Raw genomic sequence first — 21243 nt, forward strand, 5'->3', positions numbered from 1 at the left:
GTGAAGTTTATCATGAAATGGAGTTTATCATGATTTCAACAGTCAATATTTTTATTTGGCGAAAAGCCATATAATAAGTGGTATGCTTTACATTATGTCTTGTTTGATCTTGTTTTTTTGTCTAGGATCAAAGTTGCTTAACAGGAATTGTTTTGAGGTAATGTACATCCAGTCAGTTTTCATCACAAAATAAACTCCTTCAGGGTGATACGAGATCCCTCCACTTTGTGTTGATTACCCTGTTGAAGTTTATTCTGCAATATCAACTGGCTGGATGTACAGTATCCTATGAAGGTAAAACAGTAGCAAAACTCGAGAGCATGTAAATGTGAATTTGAGAACTTGTACAATAAATATTCGTACTTGTACATGAACATTTACACTCACAGCTCCAATGTGAAAACCTGTAAAATAAAAATCTGAAGTTGAATGTTGAAATTTGCACTCGCAGACAATAGTCACAAACCTGTATTCTGAATCTGAAGCTGCAGACAAGTAGACACAAATGTGTAAAATGCCATTCACAGAAATACAACGACAGACACATACTTGTAATATATATTTTGCGTTTAATCTTACGTTCACATTCGCGGTACTTCCTCAATTAGGCACTTGCAGCTTCTCAAATCTGTCACTGCAATTTCAAATTTCGCGCCTTGACTTTTGCTACTCTTTTCGCGATATATCAGGTGCAAAACTAACTTGTGCACTTGAAACTGAGAGGCGGTGAGAGGGAAAGGGGGGCGGGAGGAGGGGGGGTCAAAGGAGCCGTTTTATTGGTTGGCACCTAGCCAATGAAATGGGAGTTCGATGATGTCACGAAACCCGCGTGCACTGAAACACTAACATGGCTTAATGCATTAGACTGATATTAAAATAAATAAACGAAATTATCAAACTCAGTAGACACAATGCTAATGCATACTACAGAAAAGCAGATGAGCACAGAATATGACGTAAAACATATGACGTATATGCCATATATATATATGCCCTATATATATATGGTATACCATAGACTGTAAAAGACACACACACACACACACACACACACGTACGTATATATATATATAATTTATTTATGTTTTGTTTGTTTTTGTGTGTCCAACAGTTAGGCTAGGTTGAATATTTAAAACATTTACATTTTTCCAAAGCGACTTACATTGCATATTAAGGTATACATTTTACATTCTTATCAGATAATTTAGGTGCATTTTCATATTGCAATGGAATATATTAGATGCATTTTTGTCAAGCTTGTATATTTAAGTTCAGTAATTTCACTTAAATGATAATTAATAGGTAATCTTCACTGCCATTTAAGTGAAATTATTGAATTTAAATATACGAGCATCTGAACTCTTCATATATATATATATATATATATAAGCAAATGTGTGTTCAGTGCAAATAAACTTGCTGCCTAGTGTTTTATTAATAAAGTAACAAATTATGTGTTTTTTTTATTGTTTTTAATTTTTATTTTATAACTGTTGGTCCATTAAGCCTCATTAAGCGTTTTCTTGGGTTTCGAGGAAAAAGTACAATTAAACGCGTTGCGTTCATATTCTGTGCTCAATTTTTTTCTGTATAGGCTATGCTTTATGGTGTTTCCTGTTTGGCCTTTTAATACCACTGTCTCAATTAAACGCGTTGCGTTCATATTCTGTAAAACTATTCCAGTAAAACTAATGATATTTCATAAAAATATTTTCCAAGCGTTTTAAAAAATAGCTGATACATATGCATACAAATGTTTGCATTGTGGCTGGCGTTGTTCATTGGTGAGGCATCGACCAATAAAATGACTTCATTCCGACCCCAGCCCCGCCCCCGACTCTGCTCTCTCAAGTCTGCATTTACAAGTGCACGAGTGAGTTTTGCTACAGGCATATCGCAAAAAGAGTAGCAAAAGTCAAAGCGCTAGGATTTGAAGTTGTACTGCCAGATATGAGAGGTTGTGAGTGCCGACTTGTGGTTGTACAACGAAACTGAACTAAAGCACAAAGATAAATGTGTAGTACACAATTGTGCCTGTCATTTTGTTTATGTAAATGACACTTTACACATTTGTAACTATTAATCTGCAACTTCGAATTCAAAACACAGGTGTTCTGAGTATTGTCTGTGTGTGCAAATCGATAGATGCAGCTTTTCACATCAGAGCTGCAAGTATAAATTTCAACTTACAAATACAAATATTAATTTTACAAGTTCTCACATTCAAATTAGCAAGCTCTCGAGTTTTGCTACTGTTTTACCTTCATAGTATCCCTTGCGTAATGCACAGACAGTTCCAGTCAGGTTACAATGCAATTTAAATAGCAGTTATGCGGTTTTATACTCACTAGTTGAAGATCAATGAAAGCCTTTCTAGCTTCGTCAATAGATGGCCGATTTACCCTCTGACCAATACACTGTGGCTGGAAGAAGAAGGGGAAGGACCAAAAGAGCAAAATCACCTCTATTCTCTGCAGAAAAGAGACATAACATCTCAGAAACAAGACCAGCTACAACAAATATACTAAAGTCTGTGCAATAAGCTACAGACATAAAAAATAAATATGCAATAATGATACTAAATACCTTGCCTTTTATGTTGTATTGAAGATTTAAAACAACAAACATCACCTTGTGGAATATTTTCCAAAGACTGATTCAATTTTTCTAAATTAATTGCAATCCTTAAAATTCTGTTACATAAAATAGGCTATCTCCCTTTGGAGTGACTGATTTTTGTAACCTTACAGATCTTTTTTATGCAAACAGCAACACAACACACTAACTAAAGTTGAAAAAATTAAAAAGAATAGTAGGGCCATACTATAGTATAGGTTTGAATAGTAGGTTCATTAAAAAATGAACATGTAGCTAACGTTACTGATATTTATCCAAATGAATCAACATTGAATCAAGATCGGAATCGAACCACAAGCTTAGGTATAAATTGCTAAATTCAGAAGTTGGCAGCCTTGTGAGCTACCTATATTTAAGCACGGATCAAATGTATGCGTTAAGTTCCGCGAGGTTGAGTTGATTATCACAGGCAGTCAATTATAGATGTAAAAGTAGCAAAAGTGTATAATAAACATGAACTTACCGTTAAACTTGTCGATAAGACTGGGTAACTGCCACTCGAAGAGAAGAGTTCATATCCATATGGTTTTCTAACTAGAAAAAAAAAAAAAACACGAAATTTTAAATTACATCACTTACCAAAAACGAATTTATGTAGCCTATGTAAAAAATACTTTTTACCACACCAAATCACCTCACTGGTCCAACCCACGTATGCACGCACGCACTTTGAAAGTGTTCGCGGTGCTGATAAGTCGATTCATTTCCGGGAATCATTTTGTTTCAAACTTGCAAGTGTGAACCGGTTTATTTGAACCGGATGGTAGTTTCTTTTATACCTGCGGTCCCACGACATTTACGTAGGCTACTTTTTATGCCTTTTACATGTCGGTAAGGACAATTGCAGGCGTTTTACCTAAGAGCAGCGAGTCATATTACTCAATTAATTGTTTTGTTTTGAGTGACTCGACTCACTTTGTTCAATTCGCTTGTCAGTGACAGAAAATACTCTTTCCTCTGTTTTCACAGATATTCACATATTTCATAGTTCCGTGTGATACGGAATCATTAACTGTATTAATCTGTCGTCTCACATTAAAATGACTATGCGAGTCAATATCTGATTCTGAGGTAATAACTGTTTGTCGTACAAGTTGCATCACCAATTTTAGTCTGACTATATAAGTTTAAGAATTATTGGTGCGAAAAAAGTTATAATTGTGCTAATTCAAACTAATTATTATTAATAAAAAAATAAAATAAAACATTGTATAAACTTACCTTAAAACAGTTGCACCCAGCTGCTTTGCCCCTTTGTCCTCTCAAAATGACAGCTTGGGAGCGAATTTAAACATCTCCAAGGCGGGAAGCTCGTGAAACAACCCAGCGTTGCGACCCAGCAGGTTTAACCCAAAAACTGGAAAATTAAAACTACCCAAAGGTGTTTAAAATGTGATAAAATAACCCAACAAAATTACCCAACAGACTTGACCCAGCATTCTGGGTTAAAAAACAACCCAGCATTTTTTAGAGTGTAGTCAGGATTGAGGGAAAGATGAATGCAGCAATGTACAGAGACATCCTTGATGAAAACCTGCTCCAGAGCACTCTGGACCCCAGACTGGGGTGACGGTTCATCTTCCATCTTCCGGTTCTTTCAATGATCTTCCGGTGATCGTGCCTTTTCTGTTGCTGCTCCACATCAGTGGAATGATTTGCCGGAGCACTTAAGGCTGTCTTCCAATGATGATAGCTTTAAATCCTCATTGAAGACTTCAATGTAATTTTAGGAATTTGTGTGTTCCTGTCAGTTTATGTATTTATGTATTTTGTCTAAAGTTGTTAAATTTTATAGCACTTTGGTCAGCAGTGGCTGTTTTAAATGTGCTCTAGAAATAAGTGCCTTGCCTTCCAACAGGACAACGACACTGGGCACACAGCCAAGATAACAAAGGAGTGGCTACGGGACAGCTCTGTGAATGTCCTTGAGTGGCCCAGCCAGAGCCCAGACTTGAACCCGATTGAACATCACTGGAGAGATCTGAAAATGGCTGTGCACCGACGCTCCCCATCCAACCTGATGGAGCTTGAGAGGTTCTGCAAAGAAGAATGGGAGAAATTGCTCAAATAGGTGTGCCAAGCTTGTAGCATCATACTCAAAAATACTTGAGGCTGTAATTGATGCCAAAGGTGCTTCAACAAAGTATTGAGCAAGGGCTGTGAATACTTGTTATTTTTAATAAATTTGCAAAGATTTCAAATTAACTTTTACGTTGTCATTATGGGGTATTGTTTGTAGAATTGAGAAATAATTTAATCCATTTTGGAAAAAGGCTGTAACATAACAAAGTGTGGAAAAAGTGAAGCGCTGTGAATACGGATGTACTGTATTTTTTCACAGACAAAAGAACATTGTTTATTTGAAATAACATTTTGGTAACAATGTAAAAGTCTTTATAATCATTTTTGATCAATTTAATGCATCATTGTTGAATAATTTTTTATTTAAAAATTAATAAATTAGTTATTTATTAAAAGCAAATCTTTCTGACATTTGAATGGTGGTAGTGTAAATTGTGTCGGCTGAGCATGTATGGCAGGAAGGCTGCAAGTTCCTTAAAAGGGCATTATAACAAAGTAAATTTGTTATAATGTGTTTATAACATATTTGTGCATATGTTTGTGGTCTTGGCATCCCCTACATTATGGGGACCAAATGTCCCCATGCACAATTATAGTGATACTAGTAAATTTTGACTTTGTGGGGACAAATTTTTTTTTATCCCCATGAGAATACAAGCTTATAAATCCTACAGAATTATCTTTTTTTTTGAAAATCCAAAATAGCAGAACATTTTTTTATGAGTAGGGTTAGTGTATAGGGATAGAATATACAGTTTGTACAGTATAACAACCATATTTTCAAGTCATATTTATTTATATAGCGCTTTTTACAATACATATTGTTTCAAAGCAGCTTTACAGAGATAACAGGAAAATAATGCAAAAAAGTTTGTTTCCAGAAGAAAATAGTGTCAAAGTCCAGCTTAAGTAAATTCAGTGGTGTTTTTTTTTTAAATTTTTTTTTTTAAGTTATTAATTTAGTTCAATTGTATATATGTATAGCCGCTCTGGAGTAAACCGTGGTGTCATCGTCCAGCTCAGCTCAGTTCTTGTATAATAGTGTCAATGCAGGCAGATCAGTATTATTGTTGAATATTAAATTAAATGTTAAATGTCCTCAACTAAGCAAGCCAAACCAATTTGCACAGCGCAACTCTGCCCCACCGCATGGGTATAAAAGGAGCAGCGCAGCAATCTTGCATCATGTTATGCTGAGGAGCCGAGACTGAACTCCCGGCTGTTCCAGCGGTACAGTGGCTGTGGCAGGGGGACGTAACGTCTCCATTCCCTCTTCAGGGAACGAGGGTTACATACGTAACCGAGATGTTCCCTTTCGTTCAGTCACTACGAGTTACGTCAGTGAATGACGAAATGGGGGTCCCAATTCAATCATGCCACAGCGGTTGTCTTCCAGTGCCCTGCACAAGTCTGAGCTCCCTGTCATGAGACTAGCATGGACAAAGGTCTAGGCTGAACGCAAGAACACCAAGGTACACTGGGTGGCATATCCCAGGTGGAATATGTAACACAGCACCTACCCATAGGGAGGACTTAAAATACACATATAACCCAAGAGCGGTCTCGTAGAACTCTCGTAGAAAGACGTGCAGAGGAGTGAAGAAAACTCTTGGGTCTGAAGCAAAAACATGATGCCAGATTACTGCGCTGCTCCTTTTATACCCACATGGTGCAAATTCCGCAGACCCATGGCATTGTTTTGCCTTTGGCTCATTTTCTAGAAGAATTCACCAAGAGGAAATGAATGACAATAAAATTATATTCACCATGACAATAAAATTATATTTGACAAATTCAAAAAAAATCTCAAACTTCACATTTTTTTCTGTTTCAATTAAGGCGAGACACCCCAGGTGAATAGGGTAAAAAAAAAAAAAAAAAAAAAATATCACTATACTTCACCAGTTGATTGATTGCATTAATAATTGCAAACATTTGTTGTATAGAGAGCCTAAGTCCCTCCCCTTCCGGTCGACCACCATGGGACCTTATTTCGGAAAAACATTGTATGGTAGTCAATGGCGAGAGACAACAAATATTTTGATCTCGTTTGAATTGTGCCCTGATTTACACATATGATGTTTGTCAATTTAAAAGATACATTTTAAAGTCAAGAAAGTCGCAGCTTGATATAAAACTGCTGAGGTATAAGACTGTGAAAACACGTAATTACAAAGACTACAAACCCAGAAGGCGCAGACGCGACGTCATACCTTTTCTCTCAATGAATGAAGCTAACTTTACTGAAGCTAACGTCAGTCATTGTTTCTATAGTCTTACATTATAATGGTAACGTTACGCCGTCATGCCTGAGTGTTTTGAGCCAGAATACATACATACGAGCAACGGATCTTGTGACGCACATAGTGCGAGACGAGAGATGTAGTTCATTGAGCGATTTTCACATAAAACTAAACGTTACTCTTCTGTTTTATGACAAACTGCGACTTTCTTTACTTTCATAATTACCTTTTAAATTGGCAAACATCATATGTGTAGTTCAGGGCACAGTTCAGACGGAATAAAAAGATAAGTTATCTCTCGCCATTGACTTCCATACATATTTTTTCCGAAATAAGGTCCCATGAGCCGGAAGCGGAGGGGCGGGACTTAGGCTCTCTATTACAAGTTTTCTGAAATGTTATGTTTAAATATGCAAATTAGGCGTTATCTAATCTGAACATTGGATGAAGTCAGATTTAAAATTCTTGTTTCATTTTTTGGAGTGAATATTAATACATATTAGTGCATTTTAGAGTCAAAGGTTTTTACAGAGGGGATTTTGGATATCTCTTTATTATGGAAGCCCGTTTCTATGGAAGCCCGTTTCCGCCACATTGAGTAAAAAAAATAAAGATTCTTTAAGTCATAATAATGAGAAACTTTCTCGTAATAATGACTTAACATCTCGTAATAATGAGAAACTTTCTCATAATTATGACTTAACATCTCGTAATAATGAGAAACTTTCTCGTAATTATGACTTAACATCTCGTAATAATGAGAAACTTTCTCGTAATAATGACTTAACATCTCGTAATAATGAGAAACTTTCTCGTAATAATGACTTAACATCTCATTGTTCGGTTCTTTGGGTCACTAGAAAAAATATATTGGTAAAATTCATGGTTATAAAAAATTCTGCTTAAAATATTGGGAATAGTAGGATTTAAATATATATATATATATATATATATATATATATGTATATATATATATATATATATATATATGTATATATATATATATATATATATACAAAAGGGATTTATTTAAGCAAATTATATTTAGTTCATAATGATTATTTGTTGCGTGATGGTTATTTGGGTATGAGTATGCGCAGTTTCGCCGTAAGCTTCATAAAAAACGTAAAGGGAGTAGCGACGCGTCCATTGTTTATTCACAACCCATCGTCAGGAGCACACAGCCCGTTGGTATGTAGCGAATTTAGAACCTTTTGAAATGTTTACCATGAGCTACGGTCTGCTGTACTTTAATTTAGGAATGTTTAAAGTTTCGTACTTGTGTAATTGTTGACATTGGCTGCGCTTAGTCCGTGCTGAGAGACTTAATTTGTAGTTTAAGTTAGCGCGTGTACTGTTCAGTTCTCTCGGTTTGCGATATGTTCGAATGCTGGATAATTAACAAATTACCAAGTAAACTAATGTAGCAGTCGGCTGTGTGGTAGGCGACGGAGTTGCATTTAGTAAAACATTGAATTGAAGTGTTATAATGATTATTGCACTTTGCCTGCTGACTCGTGTGATAGCTGTACTCTGCGCAGGTGCGCTGAAATGCATGATGGGAAATGTAGTTTCAGCGGTGTTCTGACGCAGCTCTGTAAGACTGTATAGGAGATTATATAATAGTGTATTCTTATTTACAGCAGAAATAGTTCTAGTTATTTTATTGTAACTACTTCGTTTGTTTATTTTGCATTATATTCAATGGATATATTTGTAACACTGGTTTATTTCTTATTTCAGGTTTATGACCTGTGGTCTGTTGTAAATAAAAACAAAAATACAAGACTAATGACAAACACGAGTCGTGCCATGTGTGCTGCCTGTCACTAGCCCATTCGGATGGCTGAAGAATTAAAAAGATCCGAACAGTCATAAACCATTAGGCCTGCCATTCAACATTGTGGCCCTGTTCTGAAGCCAAAACAAAGCCTGAAGACGAGAAAATAAATCAGTGACTGGTTACCTTATCTAGTTAAGTTAAAAGCCCATCTATACTGCCTATTCACTTGCTAGTCTGCAAACCTAAAAAGAAAGCAAATTAACAAGATGGCAGAAAAGGAGAAAATAGAGAGGTTACGGCAGAAGCGTTCAGCAGCCCAGACTGCGTTCACTAAAAGAGCCAACCATCTCACCTCCAGGGCCAATGCACTAGAAGAATGGGATCTAAAGGCTGAGTGGAGGGAGTTCAAAGGAGACCATACCAGAGTGGAAGATGCAGGATTTGAGTATGCTATGGCCCTACGAGAATTAGAAGATGAAGAGGCCACAAAAAAGGCAGATCAGGTTGACGAGAAAACATTGGAATGCGACCGCAAGTTTGATGCAGTTAAACACTTCATCCAAAACAGCTTCTGGACCAGATTTGCTGAGGAGCAAATCTCCACCCTCGTAAAAGAGGCTAACTCAGCGCTGGATCAGGCCGAAGCAACCGACCATCTGCAGCTGTCTAGGAAGGAGTGTGAACTGATGAATAGAAACCTTGAACGAGAGGTCTGTGAAGTCAACAGTCTAGTAACTGAGTGGACAGAAATGATCCCTCATGCCGAGCTAACGGAATCTAGAAACCGTAGCAGGATGATGAGAAAGCGTCAAGAGAGACTGAGGGATAAGTGGGCATGGCGATGCAGTACTTGGTCTGATGACGAAGAGGAGCAGAAAGAACTGGTGAAACTGAAAGTTACTGGAAAGAAAGACGAAGACGAGGAAAGCCAAACCGGCGAGCAAGCCGCGTCTATTAGTTCTTCTCCTAACCTGTCCTGTCCCGTAGACAGTCACACCCCTATAAGCGAAGTTCGGCATATCCCGCCCATCGCTCCCACCTATCTCAGTTATGGTGGACTTCAAAATGTTACAAGCACGCCATTGCAAGTCCAAGATGCTCCTAACATGTACCCAGGGCCATTCCATTTCAAGCCCCAAATCATGCTGGAACGTGCACGCCTGCCTACATTCTCTGGTAACATGAGAGATTACTACCGTTGGAAAGCTGAATGGGAGGACCTTCAACAGCTGGGGAACCCTCATGGTTTGGAAAATATAAGAAAGTTCCATCTTATAGGAAGTCTAGACGACAAAGTCAAAAGAGACCTCGTCTTGTCCAGCTGTGGATCTGCCACTGACGTGTTCAGGCTTCTAGACAACAAATATGGAAACAAGCCAAAAATAGTGCTACTTATCTCGAAAGAAGTACATGACCTACCGCCTGTAAGGGGAAACAGCCCTAGAAAGACGATCGAACTAATTCAAGCTGTGGAAAGAGCTCTTCGTGACCTCCAAGTCCTGGGGGAAGAAGATGCTGTGAAAAATCGGTTAGTAGCACAGTCGATTGAGAGTAAGTTACCAGACTCCCTGAAAGAAAAGTGGCTAACTCATAAGAACGACCCTGCAAGTGGCTTTTCACCCAGAAACCACTTCGATTGTCTAATGGAGTACCTGAAAAAACAGGAGGACATTCTTGAAGAGTTGGATCAACTGCAGCCTAGCTCTAAAGACTATACTGAGAGGTCACGGGAGAAGAGTAGAGAAAAGAAGGCATTTACCAAGGCTACATCTATCCAAAAGAGCTCTCATCCTAGTTCATGCATAACCTGTGGGGACGAAGGGCATGCAGGTAGATTGTTTGCTTGCAAAGCCTTCAAGAAGCTCAACCTGTCAAGCAAGAAAGCTCAGTTAAAGAAGTCAGGAGTATGCCCCAAATGTTTGCGCATCCATAATGAGGACGGCAGCTGCACTGAAAGGTTTCTATGCTCCAAAGAAGACTGTCAGAAAGGAGGGTCCTCAGACCACAACTACTTACTCTGCCCGTTGCCACAGACGAAAAAGAACGATAAAAAGAATGAAGAGCAATGCAAAGCCAAAGTAGAGAAGAAGAGACTTGGATTGACAGACAAACAAGAGGAGGTTCTTGCCAAACTCTCCCCTGAGCTGAAAGCAGAGGTCAAAGAAGCTTTTTCAAATAAGATTTCAACAACAGTGTGCACTAGTTCAGACAGTGAGCCACTAGAGTACCCCGTAGTAATGATGCTACTCTCCGTGACGACTAACTCGGGCCAGCTAATCGGTACACTTATCGATCTTGCGTCAGATACCAATTATATCTCAAATGAAGCCGCTGAGCGTCTTAAGCTGAAAGGCGAAAACATCAAGCTGATTGTGCAAGGAGTTGGAGGAATGGAGAAGATAGTTGCTACCAAAAGGTATACTCTGAAACTAAGAGTAAAAACACAGAAGGGTACAGTGGCGGAGCACAAGCTCCTATGTTACGGCCTGGAGAACATTGCAAAAGTGAACCAAGCAGTCACGCCACAGCAACTACTGAAATTCTTTCCTAACATCGCCGCTCACGACTTCGTCCGTCCAGAGAAGATTGACCTACTAATAAGTCATAGGGAAGGTCGCCTGGTCCCACAGCCAATCAAAGTGGAAGGAGACCTTGTTCTCTGGGACGGTCCTCTGGGAATAACGGTCGGTGGAGCTCATCCTGACCTCTTCGAGAAAGTAGACTTAGCGGTGCACAGGTCCAAAACTCATTTTGCACGTTCAATGAGATCAGCTTCGAAGGCTAATAAAGAAGTCCTTATTGACCCAACTGAACTTACCAAAGCTAAAGTGGTTGATGGAGAAACAATCCTCAGGAGTACTGCGGTCACCAACAAAGAAATTTTCGATTGGTTCAAGTGGGACAGCGTCGGCGCTGCCTGCGACCCTCTATGTGGTGGCTGCAAATGCGGTAGATGTCCCCCTGGTGGGAAAGAAATGACACTAGGAGAGGAAAGAGAAATAGAAAAGATCAAAGAATGCCTCACCTATGTGCAAGCAGACAAGCACAGCAGGTCTCCTCACTGGGACGCAGCTTATCCGTGGAAAGGAGACCCTGCGACACTGCCAGATAACAGACGTGCAGTGGAGGCGACTTTCCTCAACACTGAGAAACGCCTCGAGAGGGAGCCGGAGTGGAAGGCTGCATACGGGGAGCAAATCCACGAGATGATCTCAAGGGGAGCTGCAACCAAACTCACTCAAGAAGTACTTGATAGCTGGAAGGGACCGAAGTGGTACATCAGCCATTTAGTCGCACCCAATCCACACTCATCCTCTACCCCTGTAAGAATTGTATGGAACAGCAGCCAAGAATTCCACGGGGTGAGTTTGAATGACCTTTTGTACAAGGGACCAGACGTCCTAAATCAGATCAGAGGAGTCCTTCTAAGATTCAGGACTGGATTGTACGCAGCCTTAGGCGACGTGAAGAAAATGTATAATTCTGTCTGGCTTAAAGACAAAGAAGTTCATCTCCATCGATTCCTCTGGAGAGACAACCCAGAGGATGAGATTCAAACCTTCGCTGTCGTCAGGGTTAACATCGGGGATAGGCTTGCTGGCTGCATTGCCCAGGTCGCTATGAGGGAGACTGCTAATCTTCCACAGTTTGCAGCCATGGTTGAAGAACGCCGTGTTCTGGTAGAAGACAGCTATGTCGATGACATATTAACATCCCACAATGACATCAAAACACTGGAAAAGATCACCAACGGAGTTGAAAAGATCTTGGAGGCTGGAAGTTTCTCCCTAAAACCGTGGGTTTTGACAGGCCAAAGTGGGAGGTTAGAAACTGAAGCTAACTCCAGTAACAGTGAGACAACTTTGTTCATGCCAAAGACTCTGGTGTTGCCTAATCAGATGCGAGACGAAGAAAGTAAAGCACTGGGTGTCGGCTACGAACCAGAGACTGACAAACTTCGGGTGTTGACATCCATCAATTTCTCAAAGAAGCGAGGCAAAATGAGGACGGGAATTGATTTGAAAGAAGATGAAGTAAGAAGTGGAACTCCAAACCCCTTAACTCGTCGAGTACTTCTAAGTCAGGTCGCTGGGTTCTACGACCCTATCGGTCTTGGCACTCCAGCAAAGCAGAAAGGAGTAATGCTCATAAGGGAATCCTACCAAGAAGCAAGTATAGGCAATCCACCTAAAGATACTTGGGATGACCCACTGTCGCCAAAAATCCGGGAGGCTGCTATTAGACTCTTTGAAGAGTACGTGAGACTTGGCAAGATAAAGTTCGAAAGAAGTCTCACACCTTTTGGAGCCATGGGCCGCCCTATGGGCGTCACGTTTTCGGATGGGAGTGAGGCTTCCTACGGCGCTGTGCTTTATCTCCGCTGGGAAACGCAAGGAGGAGTTGTTGTGAGGTTTGTTGAATCGAAAGCCAAACTTACTCCTCTCAACCAAAAAGGGGACGTGATCAAGGCAGAGTTATGTGGCGCTGTCTTCGCAACCCGGTTGAAAAGGTACTTTGAGAAGCACTGCCGCCTTGAGGTCGAATGCTGGGTCCACTTTGTGGATAGCCTAACTATCTTAGGGGCGATCCAGAAGGATAGTTATGGCTACCAAACATTCTTCTCCAACCGAATCGGTGAAATACAGATGGCTGGGCCAGTGGATGACTGGAGGTGGGTTGACGGCAACCTCAACATTGCTGACATCGTCACTAGGGGAGCAACTCCTGAAGAGCTCGATGAAGAGTCAGAATGGCAACAAGGCCCCGAATTTCTAAAAAGACCTAAAGTTGAATGGCCTGTAAAGATGGCCAGCGAAATTGTGACCAAAGTTGCTGATAAGGTAAAAAAGTTACAAAGAAAGGCATTCTCAGCTGTAACCACCAGAGCTCAATCGCAAAAGATTTCAAGACCCTGCAGCGCTGATGATGGCGCTAGCGTGGGAGTTAATATACTCCAACCACTGCCAAAAGACCAAGGTCCAACTCAAGCAATAGAAAGGCAGAGAAAGAAACTTTGGGGCGTGGCTCTTGTGCGTCTGGTGGAGCCCAAACGGTTCAGTAGCTTATCAAAACTATGTGGAACTGTCGCTTGGGTTCGACGAGCTGCAGAATCTTGGCTAAGTGTGAAGTACCGAGCCTTGAATTCAGCAAAGTGGGAGGCAAAGAGTTCTAACCTGTCTGTAGAAGAGAGAACAGTTGCTTTTCAAGACTTAGCCCTTGCTGCCCAGGATGGCTTGAACTTTAAGACTACAGCCTTGAACCGCCTAGTTGTAACCAAAGATGAAAACACAGGACTCTTGCTTTGTGGTGGTAGAGTACAATCTTGGAGTGAAGACGGTAGAGCGGTACCGTTGATCCCTTTCCAGTCATGGTTGGGGACTTTGCTGGCTAGAGAAGCTCACGAGGCCAATCATGAAGGTGTTGCTGCTACACTGCTACGTACAAGAAGAAAAGCTTGGGTCATAGAAGGCCGAAGGATAGTCAAGAAGATTATTAACGAGTGCGTTGCTTGCAAGAAGCAAAGAGCAAAGCTATGCCAACAAGTAATGAGCGACCTTCCTCATGAGCGTACTAGCAGAGCAAACCCTTTTGAGTATACCACTTTGGACCTCTTCGGTCCCTTTGAGGTCAGAGATGCAGTAAAGAAACGGACTAAGAAAAAGGTTTGGGGAGTTGTATATTGTTGCATGGCTTCCAGAGCCATCCACGCGGACCTCGTTGACGACTTGTCTGCTGAGAGCTTTCTTCAAGCCTACTCCAGATTCACTGCCCTGAGGGGGCACCCTCGGAAGTTATGGTCCGACAGGGGCACAAATTTCGTGGTTGCCAAGTCTGCTCTGAGAGATCTACACAAGCACTTAGCATGCTTACAGAAGGTGGCTGTTGAGGACATAGCAGCCAAAAATGGAACCGAATGGCAGTGGGATTTCCATCCTGCGGACTCGCCCCACAGAAATGGAGCGGCCGAGGCAGCTGTTAAACTTATCAAAAGAGCTCTCAATAGCCTCGGCGGAACAACCGGCAGCTACACCTGGGGGGAGTTCCAAACTCTTCTCTACTCAGCAGCCAACCTAACTAACGAACGACCCATCGACGCCAAAGCGCAAGAGCAAGAGGATACAGTAGAGTACTTGACTCCTAACTCCCTCATCCTGGGACGCACCGGACAAAGAGGAGATATGCACAGTATCGACTTAGAAACCCACTCTTGGCGTAGGCTAAGGGCTGTTCAAGCGGGAGTTGACAAATTCTGGTCAAAGTGGAGTGAACTAGCGGGACCAAACTTGTTTATCCGGCATAAGTGGCATAGAGTGGAAAGAAGTGTCCAGGTTGGAGATCTGGTTTGGATCGCAGACCAAAATGCCCTGAGAGGACAGTTACGGCTCGGTCGAATCGTCGTCACCTATCCGGACAAGTCTGGAGTGGTCCGAGATGCTGACGTGGCAACCTGTATAGGCCTTCCTGCCTCCCTTGTTGCTAGGACCCGGGCAAAAGATTCTACCTTACCTTCTACTATCGTCCTTCGCAGGGATGTGCGGAGACTGGTCGTGTTGCTTCCTGTTGAAGACCAGCACAAAGTATAAAGTCCTTACCATTGGGTACCCAAGAGACATTTATTTTTTAGCTAGTGGGTAACCCTGGGAGGCGGCTGAGTGGTTCAAGGGCAAACCTACACTCAGTAGGAGGCAAGGTGGTGGGGCCTACCTCCTTAGTGAGCAAATGATAACATTGAAAAGCATTTTTTTTTTTTTTTTATTTTTTTTTTTTTTACTGAAAGACTCAAGTGACTTTGTAGTGGCCTCCTTGAATTTGCATCAGTCGGCCAAGTGGGAGGTGTTCGGTTCTTTGGGTCACTAGAAAAAATATATTGGTAAAATTCATGGTTATAAAAAATTCTGCTTAAAATATTGGGAATAGTAGGATTTAAATATATATATATATATATATATATATATATATATATATATATATATACAAAAGGGATTTATTTAAGCAAATTATATTTAGTTCATAATGATTATTTGTTGCGTGATGGTTATTTGGGTATGAGTATGCGCAGTTTCGCCGTAAGCTTCATAAAAAACGTAAAGGGAGTAGCGACGCGTCCATTGTTTATTCACAACCCATCGTCAGGAGCACACAGCCCGTTGGTATGTAGCGAATTTAGAACCTTTTGAAATGTTTACCATGAGCTACGGTCTGCTGTACTTTAATTTAGGAATGTTTAAAGTTTCGTACTTGTGTAATTGTTGACATTGGCTGCGCTTAGTCCGTGCTGAGAGACTTAATTTGTAGTTTAAGTTAGCGCGTGTACTGTTCAGTTCTCTCGGTTTGCGATATGTTCGAATGCTGGATAATTAACAAATTACCAAGTAAACTAATGTAGCAGTCGGCTGTGTGGTAGGCGACGGAGTTGCATTTAGTAAAACATTGAATTGAAGTGTTATAATGATTATTGCACTTTGCCTGCTGACTCGTGTGATAGCTGTACTCTGCGCAGGTGCGCTGAAATGCATGATGGGAAATGTAGTTTCAGCGGTGTTCTGACGCAGCTCTGTAAGACTGTATAGGAGATTATATAATAGTGTATTCTTATTTACAGCAGAAATAGTTCTAGTTATTTTATTGTAACTACTTCGTTTGTTTATTTTGCATTATATTCAATGGATATATTTGTAACACTGGTTTATTTCTTATTTCAGGTTTATGACCTGTGGTCTGTTGTAAATAAAAACAAAAATACAAGACTAATGACAAACACGAGTCGTGCCATGTGTGCTGCCTGTCACTAGCCCATTCGGATGGCTGAAGAATTAAAAAGATCCGAACACTCATAATAATGAGAAACTTTCTCGTAATAATTATTTTCTCGCACTTCTACGCATGCGCAAAGCAGTGGAGCAGAAGGGCGTGCCCACACTAGCGACATCCGCTGGTCAAAGCCGTGTAAATACATCCCAGCAAACATGGCACGCTCTGCAAAACAGTTGTTTTCATTAAAGTCAGTGTGATCTGCGAAGTGCAATCTGTAGTATCATTAAATAACATAAATTAAAAATCATCAGTAGGCCTATATCTTCCATACTTTTCCATGCGCACGAAAAGGTGTGAAATTGGAATGCAGAAGTAGCACGGTTACCATGGTAACAAAGGACGCCTGCTTGTGCACACCGATGGAAATTGTTACATGAATTTACAAAACTCTCAGATTAAAGTTGGAATATTACATTTATTCGTCAAGTTTAAGTGTAACATCTTCATAAAATACATGGGTATGTGTGTTAATATAACACGTATTGCAGATGCTTCAGGATATTTGATGTGCAGGTTCATCTGGAAGATATCAATACAGAAATCACCTTTAAGATGTTTATGACTTTGGGGACATTTACACATAAGTGGGCAGTGGAATGGGGGAAAACGCAAGGTCGAGACGTGCTTTTAAAAGCTGAACTTCTTTTCAATTGAGCGCCGCGTTTTTAGAATGCCTTGTCATGCGCGAGACGCTGCAGAAGAGCGAGCGCAACGTCCGTCTAGTGCGCGTATGCCTAGAAAAGCAATGAAAAAGCGTGTTCTGTATGAACGGACCCTTACACAGATTTCCAGATGAAGTGTTCTTAAACAGATTTGGAAAGATGTGCTGTCTTATCATTCCTCCATCTATTTCAAATCTATGGATCACCCTTCTGTGTTGCTGCTTGTTCATACACAAAAATACAAATGAATATTAAATGAATAAAAGACTATCTAGTATGGAAGCCTGTCTCATATACTGATCATTTATCATTAATGTTATTCACTGCAGAGTGTGCCATGTTTGCTGTGATGCATTTACACGGCTTTGACAAGGGGATGTCGCTATAGCATGGCACGCCCTTCTGCTCCGCTGCTTTACGCATGCGTAGAAGTGCGAGAAAATAAGTCATTATTACGAGAAAGTTTCTCATTATTACGAGATGTTAAGTCATTATTACGAGAAAGTTTCTCATTATTACAAGATGTTAAGTCATTATTACGAGAAAGTTTCTCATTATTATGAGATGTTAAGTCATTATTATGTGAAAGTTTCTCATTATTACGAGATGTTAAGTCATTATTACGAGAATGTTTCTCATTATTATGAGATGTTAAGTCATTATTATGAGAAAGTTTCTCATTATTACGAGAAAGGTTCTCATTATTACGAGATGTTAAGTCATTATTACGAGAAAGTTTCTCATTATTATGAGATGTTAAGTCATTATTATGAGAAAGTTTGTCATTATTACGAGATGTTAAGTCATTATTACGAGAAAGTTTCTCATTATTATGAGATGTTAAGTCATTATTATGAGAAAGTTTCTCATTATTACGAGATGTTAAGTCATTATTACAAGAAAGTTTCTCATTATTACGAGATGTTAAGTCATAATTATGAGAAAGTTTCTCATTATTATGAGATGTTGTAACGATGCAGGCAGGAATGAAGCGGAGAGTGAATCCAATCGCAAGCACTTTAATAAACAAACAGGTAATCCAGGGTACACGACGGTACACGACAGAACACTCAGAACAGGAACTGGGAACTCAGGACGGGAACAAGGAGACAACAGCAAACGTACAACATCAAGAACTCACAAGGACTGAACTAAAACACAGGGCTTAAATACAAGGGAACACAAGCTAAACAAGATAACAAGGGGGTGTGGTTAAACTGAAACACCTGGGAAGACTAATCAACATAACGGGGAACAGCTGAACATGGGACAAGACACATGGCAGGATCACATGACAAGGGAATTACATGACATATGTCAAGTCATTATTACGAGAAAGTTTCTCATTATTACGAGATGTTAAGTCATTATTACGAGAAAGTTTCTCATTATTACGAGATGTTAAGTCATAATTATGAGAAAGTTTCTCATTATTACGAGATGTTAAGTCATTATTACGAGAAAGTTTCTCATTATTACAAGATGTTAAATCATAATTACGAGAAAGTTTCTCATTATTATGAGATGTTAAGTCATAATTACGAGAAAGTTTCTCATTATTATGACTTAAAGAATCTTAATTTTTTTTACTCAATGTGGCGGAAACGGGCTTCCATACTTTTGAACACTACACAAATCAGAAAATACTGTCAAACAGCCAAAAAAATAAAATAAAATAAAAATCGCCATTTTTGGGGAATAGAATGTTGTGTAAAAACCTTCAGAATATAGATAAGAATAAAACTGTAAAGTTTGGTGTATGTAAGTGTTACTGAAGTGGATATTTCTGGCTCAAAAGGAAAAACTCATTTTGAGAAAACAGCTTTTAAAGATATACTGTAATTGAAATCTACAGACGCAAATAGATAAAGTGCTCTAAAAGATAGTTAAAAGTGTATTTTGGATGTTTTTTGTCCACTAGTCTAAAATACACTATGAAAAGCCAAAAAGCCCGAAATCTCAAAATTGATAGATGCATGAAAAAACACTGTTTTTGCCTGTAGTGTCTCACCGTAAGCCCCCAATTTTATTTCAATTGTCTACATGTTATCATAGATGTCTTCAGATAGAAGGCACTTTAACACCTCGTCAAGAAACTGAATAGAAAAGACTTTACACTGTCTATTGTAATTACACTAGAAATTACTAAGTACAAAATAACCTAGCATGAAAAAGTACACAATTAGTGATATTGTGCATTTGTTACCTTAAAGGGATAGTTTACCCATGTTGTTTCCAAACCTGCATTATTTATTCGGTGGAACATAAAATATATTCATAAAATATTCACTTTCATTTTTTCGGACCCTGATTTTCTTCATAATAGCTTCTTTTGAAAGCTATTCCACAGGTTTTAAAATACATGACTGTGGATTTTTCCTTTTCATTGAGTGAATGTTGCCTTGTATGGTACTGTTTATAACGTTACATTTAAAATGACTTTTGTTAGTGTAAATAAATGTCGCTGATTTCATTGAAGTCAAGAAAATTTTATTATAATTTTGACTTGAATAAAACCAGTTTGTTTATGTTTTTGTCACATGAAGCTCATTAGTGTATCAGACATTTCGTTTTAACCAGTGTACTTTGGCTAATTGTTGTGTCACACAACCTAGTGAGCTGATTGCCTTTTTGACAGTGTTATGAACCAGGGTGTCTAAAGCTTATATGAAAATATTTTGTGTAACTGCTTTTAAATACACTTAATATTGTAATTCATTAGATGTAATATCTGATACTGTAATGTAAAGAGTTACCAAACAGATAGCGAGAGAAAGCACGCTGTTTCCCGGTGGCGATTGATGAGCATCCCCCTCCCCAGAGCTCCTGGTGTTTCTATAGTAATTTCCAGCCAATGATCAGTTGGTGTCCACATCCCCATCCTCCTCACCTCAGCACCAATCAGCCACACACAGCGACAGGAGACACCTCACCTCCAGTCATCGCTCCACGGACAACAGCCTCAACCCGGACGCCATAACAAACATATACCTTTCCTTCTACTTTTCTTCGCATGAACAATGGCGTTTTGTGCGTAAAGATGGTGTTTGTGTAGTGATCACTCGGCGCGTGTTTATTGTGTATTCATCGCAGTAATGTGCTGCTCTAGTGTCTGGATTGTCTGGTAGGTGATGCTCTTTCATTTTTTTTTTCTGGCTTAGCGATAGTGGCGCATGCTTTCTGCATGTCCACTTTTTATTATTTATTTCGGGTGGTTTTGTAGGCACCAGAGTGATTAAATCCCATTATGCAATTTGATATGTGTCTCGGGCTGTAATCGAAGGCACAGTTGTCTACTCTCGACCTCTTTCTGTCTCCTCTGAGTATCGGATATTTCGTATTCTCTGAACTTTGTTTACAGCTTGAACATCGACGTTTTAAAAGCAACTTTTACTTATAACAATAGTAAACAAATAATTTGCATCATCAATACAGTGTGGATTGTTTCTCAGAACAGATAAAACTTATTGCGCTTGCAAGTGTAAAGTCATATTTGTTACTCAGTTTTGTTCTTTTTGCCTTTAATAAGGAAGTTATAAAAGAGCATGAGCCTCTTTAACAAACTTAATAAAGAAACATTACTTGCTTCATGTGAGGTCTCAAATGATTAATGACAGGGTCTTAGATGGGTTTCCAGTATTGTCTCTCAGGTGGAAATGTACTATTAAATTTAGATTCAGATGTTCACAGTGCTTTGAATTGCTGTAGTCTTCTTGCTGTGTAGTATAGACAGTCAGTGAGAGATTCTAGAGAAAGGTAATGCAAGAAGAGGAAGATGGGTCTAATGGGCTTTTATCTGTGGCAACAAAACCCAGCAAGACTGGGAGATCGGAAATGGATCCCCCTACACACTACAGTTGTCAAGGTCTGAGACTTGGTTGGAGAGAGCCCAACAAAGCATCTTTGTATCATTGGGTGAATCTTAACAATGTGATTCATTTTTCTACATATTTTCATAAGAACTTGCTTGATGCATGATTACATATATGATTTTGTGAAAATACAAGACTTCTATAGTTTG

The 21243-nt window shown here is 39.6% G+C and overlaps 1 protein-coding gene across 1 annotated transcript in view; it reads left to right on the forward strand.

Annotated features, from left to right (window-relative positions):
- The first annotated feature begins 20111 nt into the window (after positions 1 to 20111).
- The window catches only part of cxxc4 (CXXC finger 4), a 42965-nt gene continuing 41833 nt past the window's right edge, over positions 20112 to 21243 (forward strand). The window contains exon 1 of the mRNA XM_079863722.1: positions 20112 to 20346. The gene's annotated coding sequence lies outside the window, so the exon portion shown is untranslated. The remainder of the gene's footprint in view (positions 20347 to 21243) is intronic.

The sequence above is a fragment of the Squalius cephalus genome (assembly GCF_949319135.1).
Source record: "Squalius cephalus genome assembly, chromosome: 2".
In the NCBI taxonomy this organism is placed as follows: domain Eukaryota; kingdom Metazoa; phylum Chordata; class Actinopteri; order Cypriniformes; family Leuciscidae; genus Squalius; species Squalius cephalus.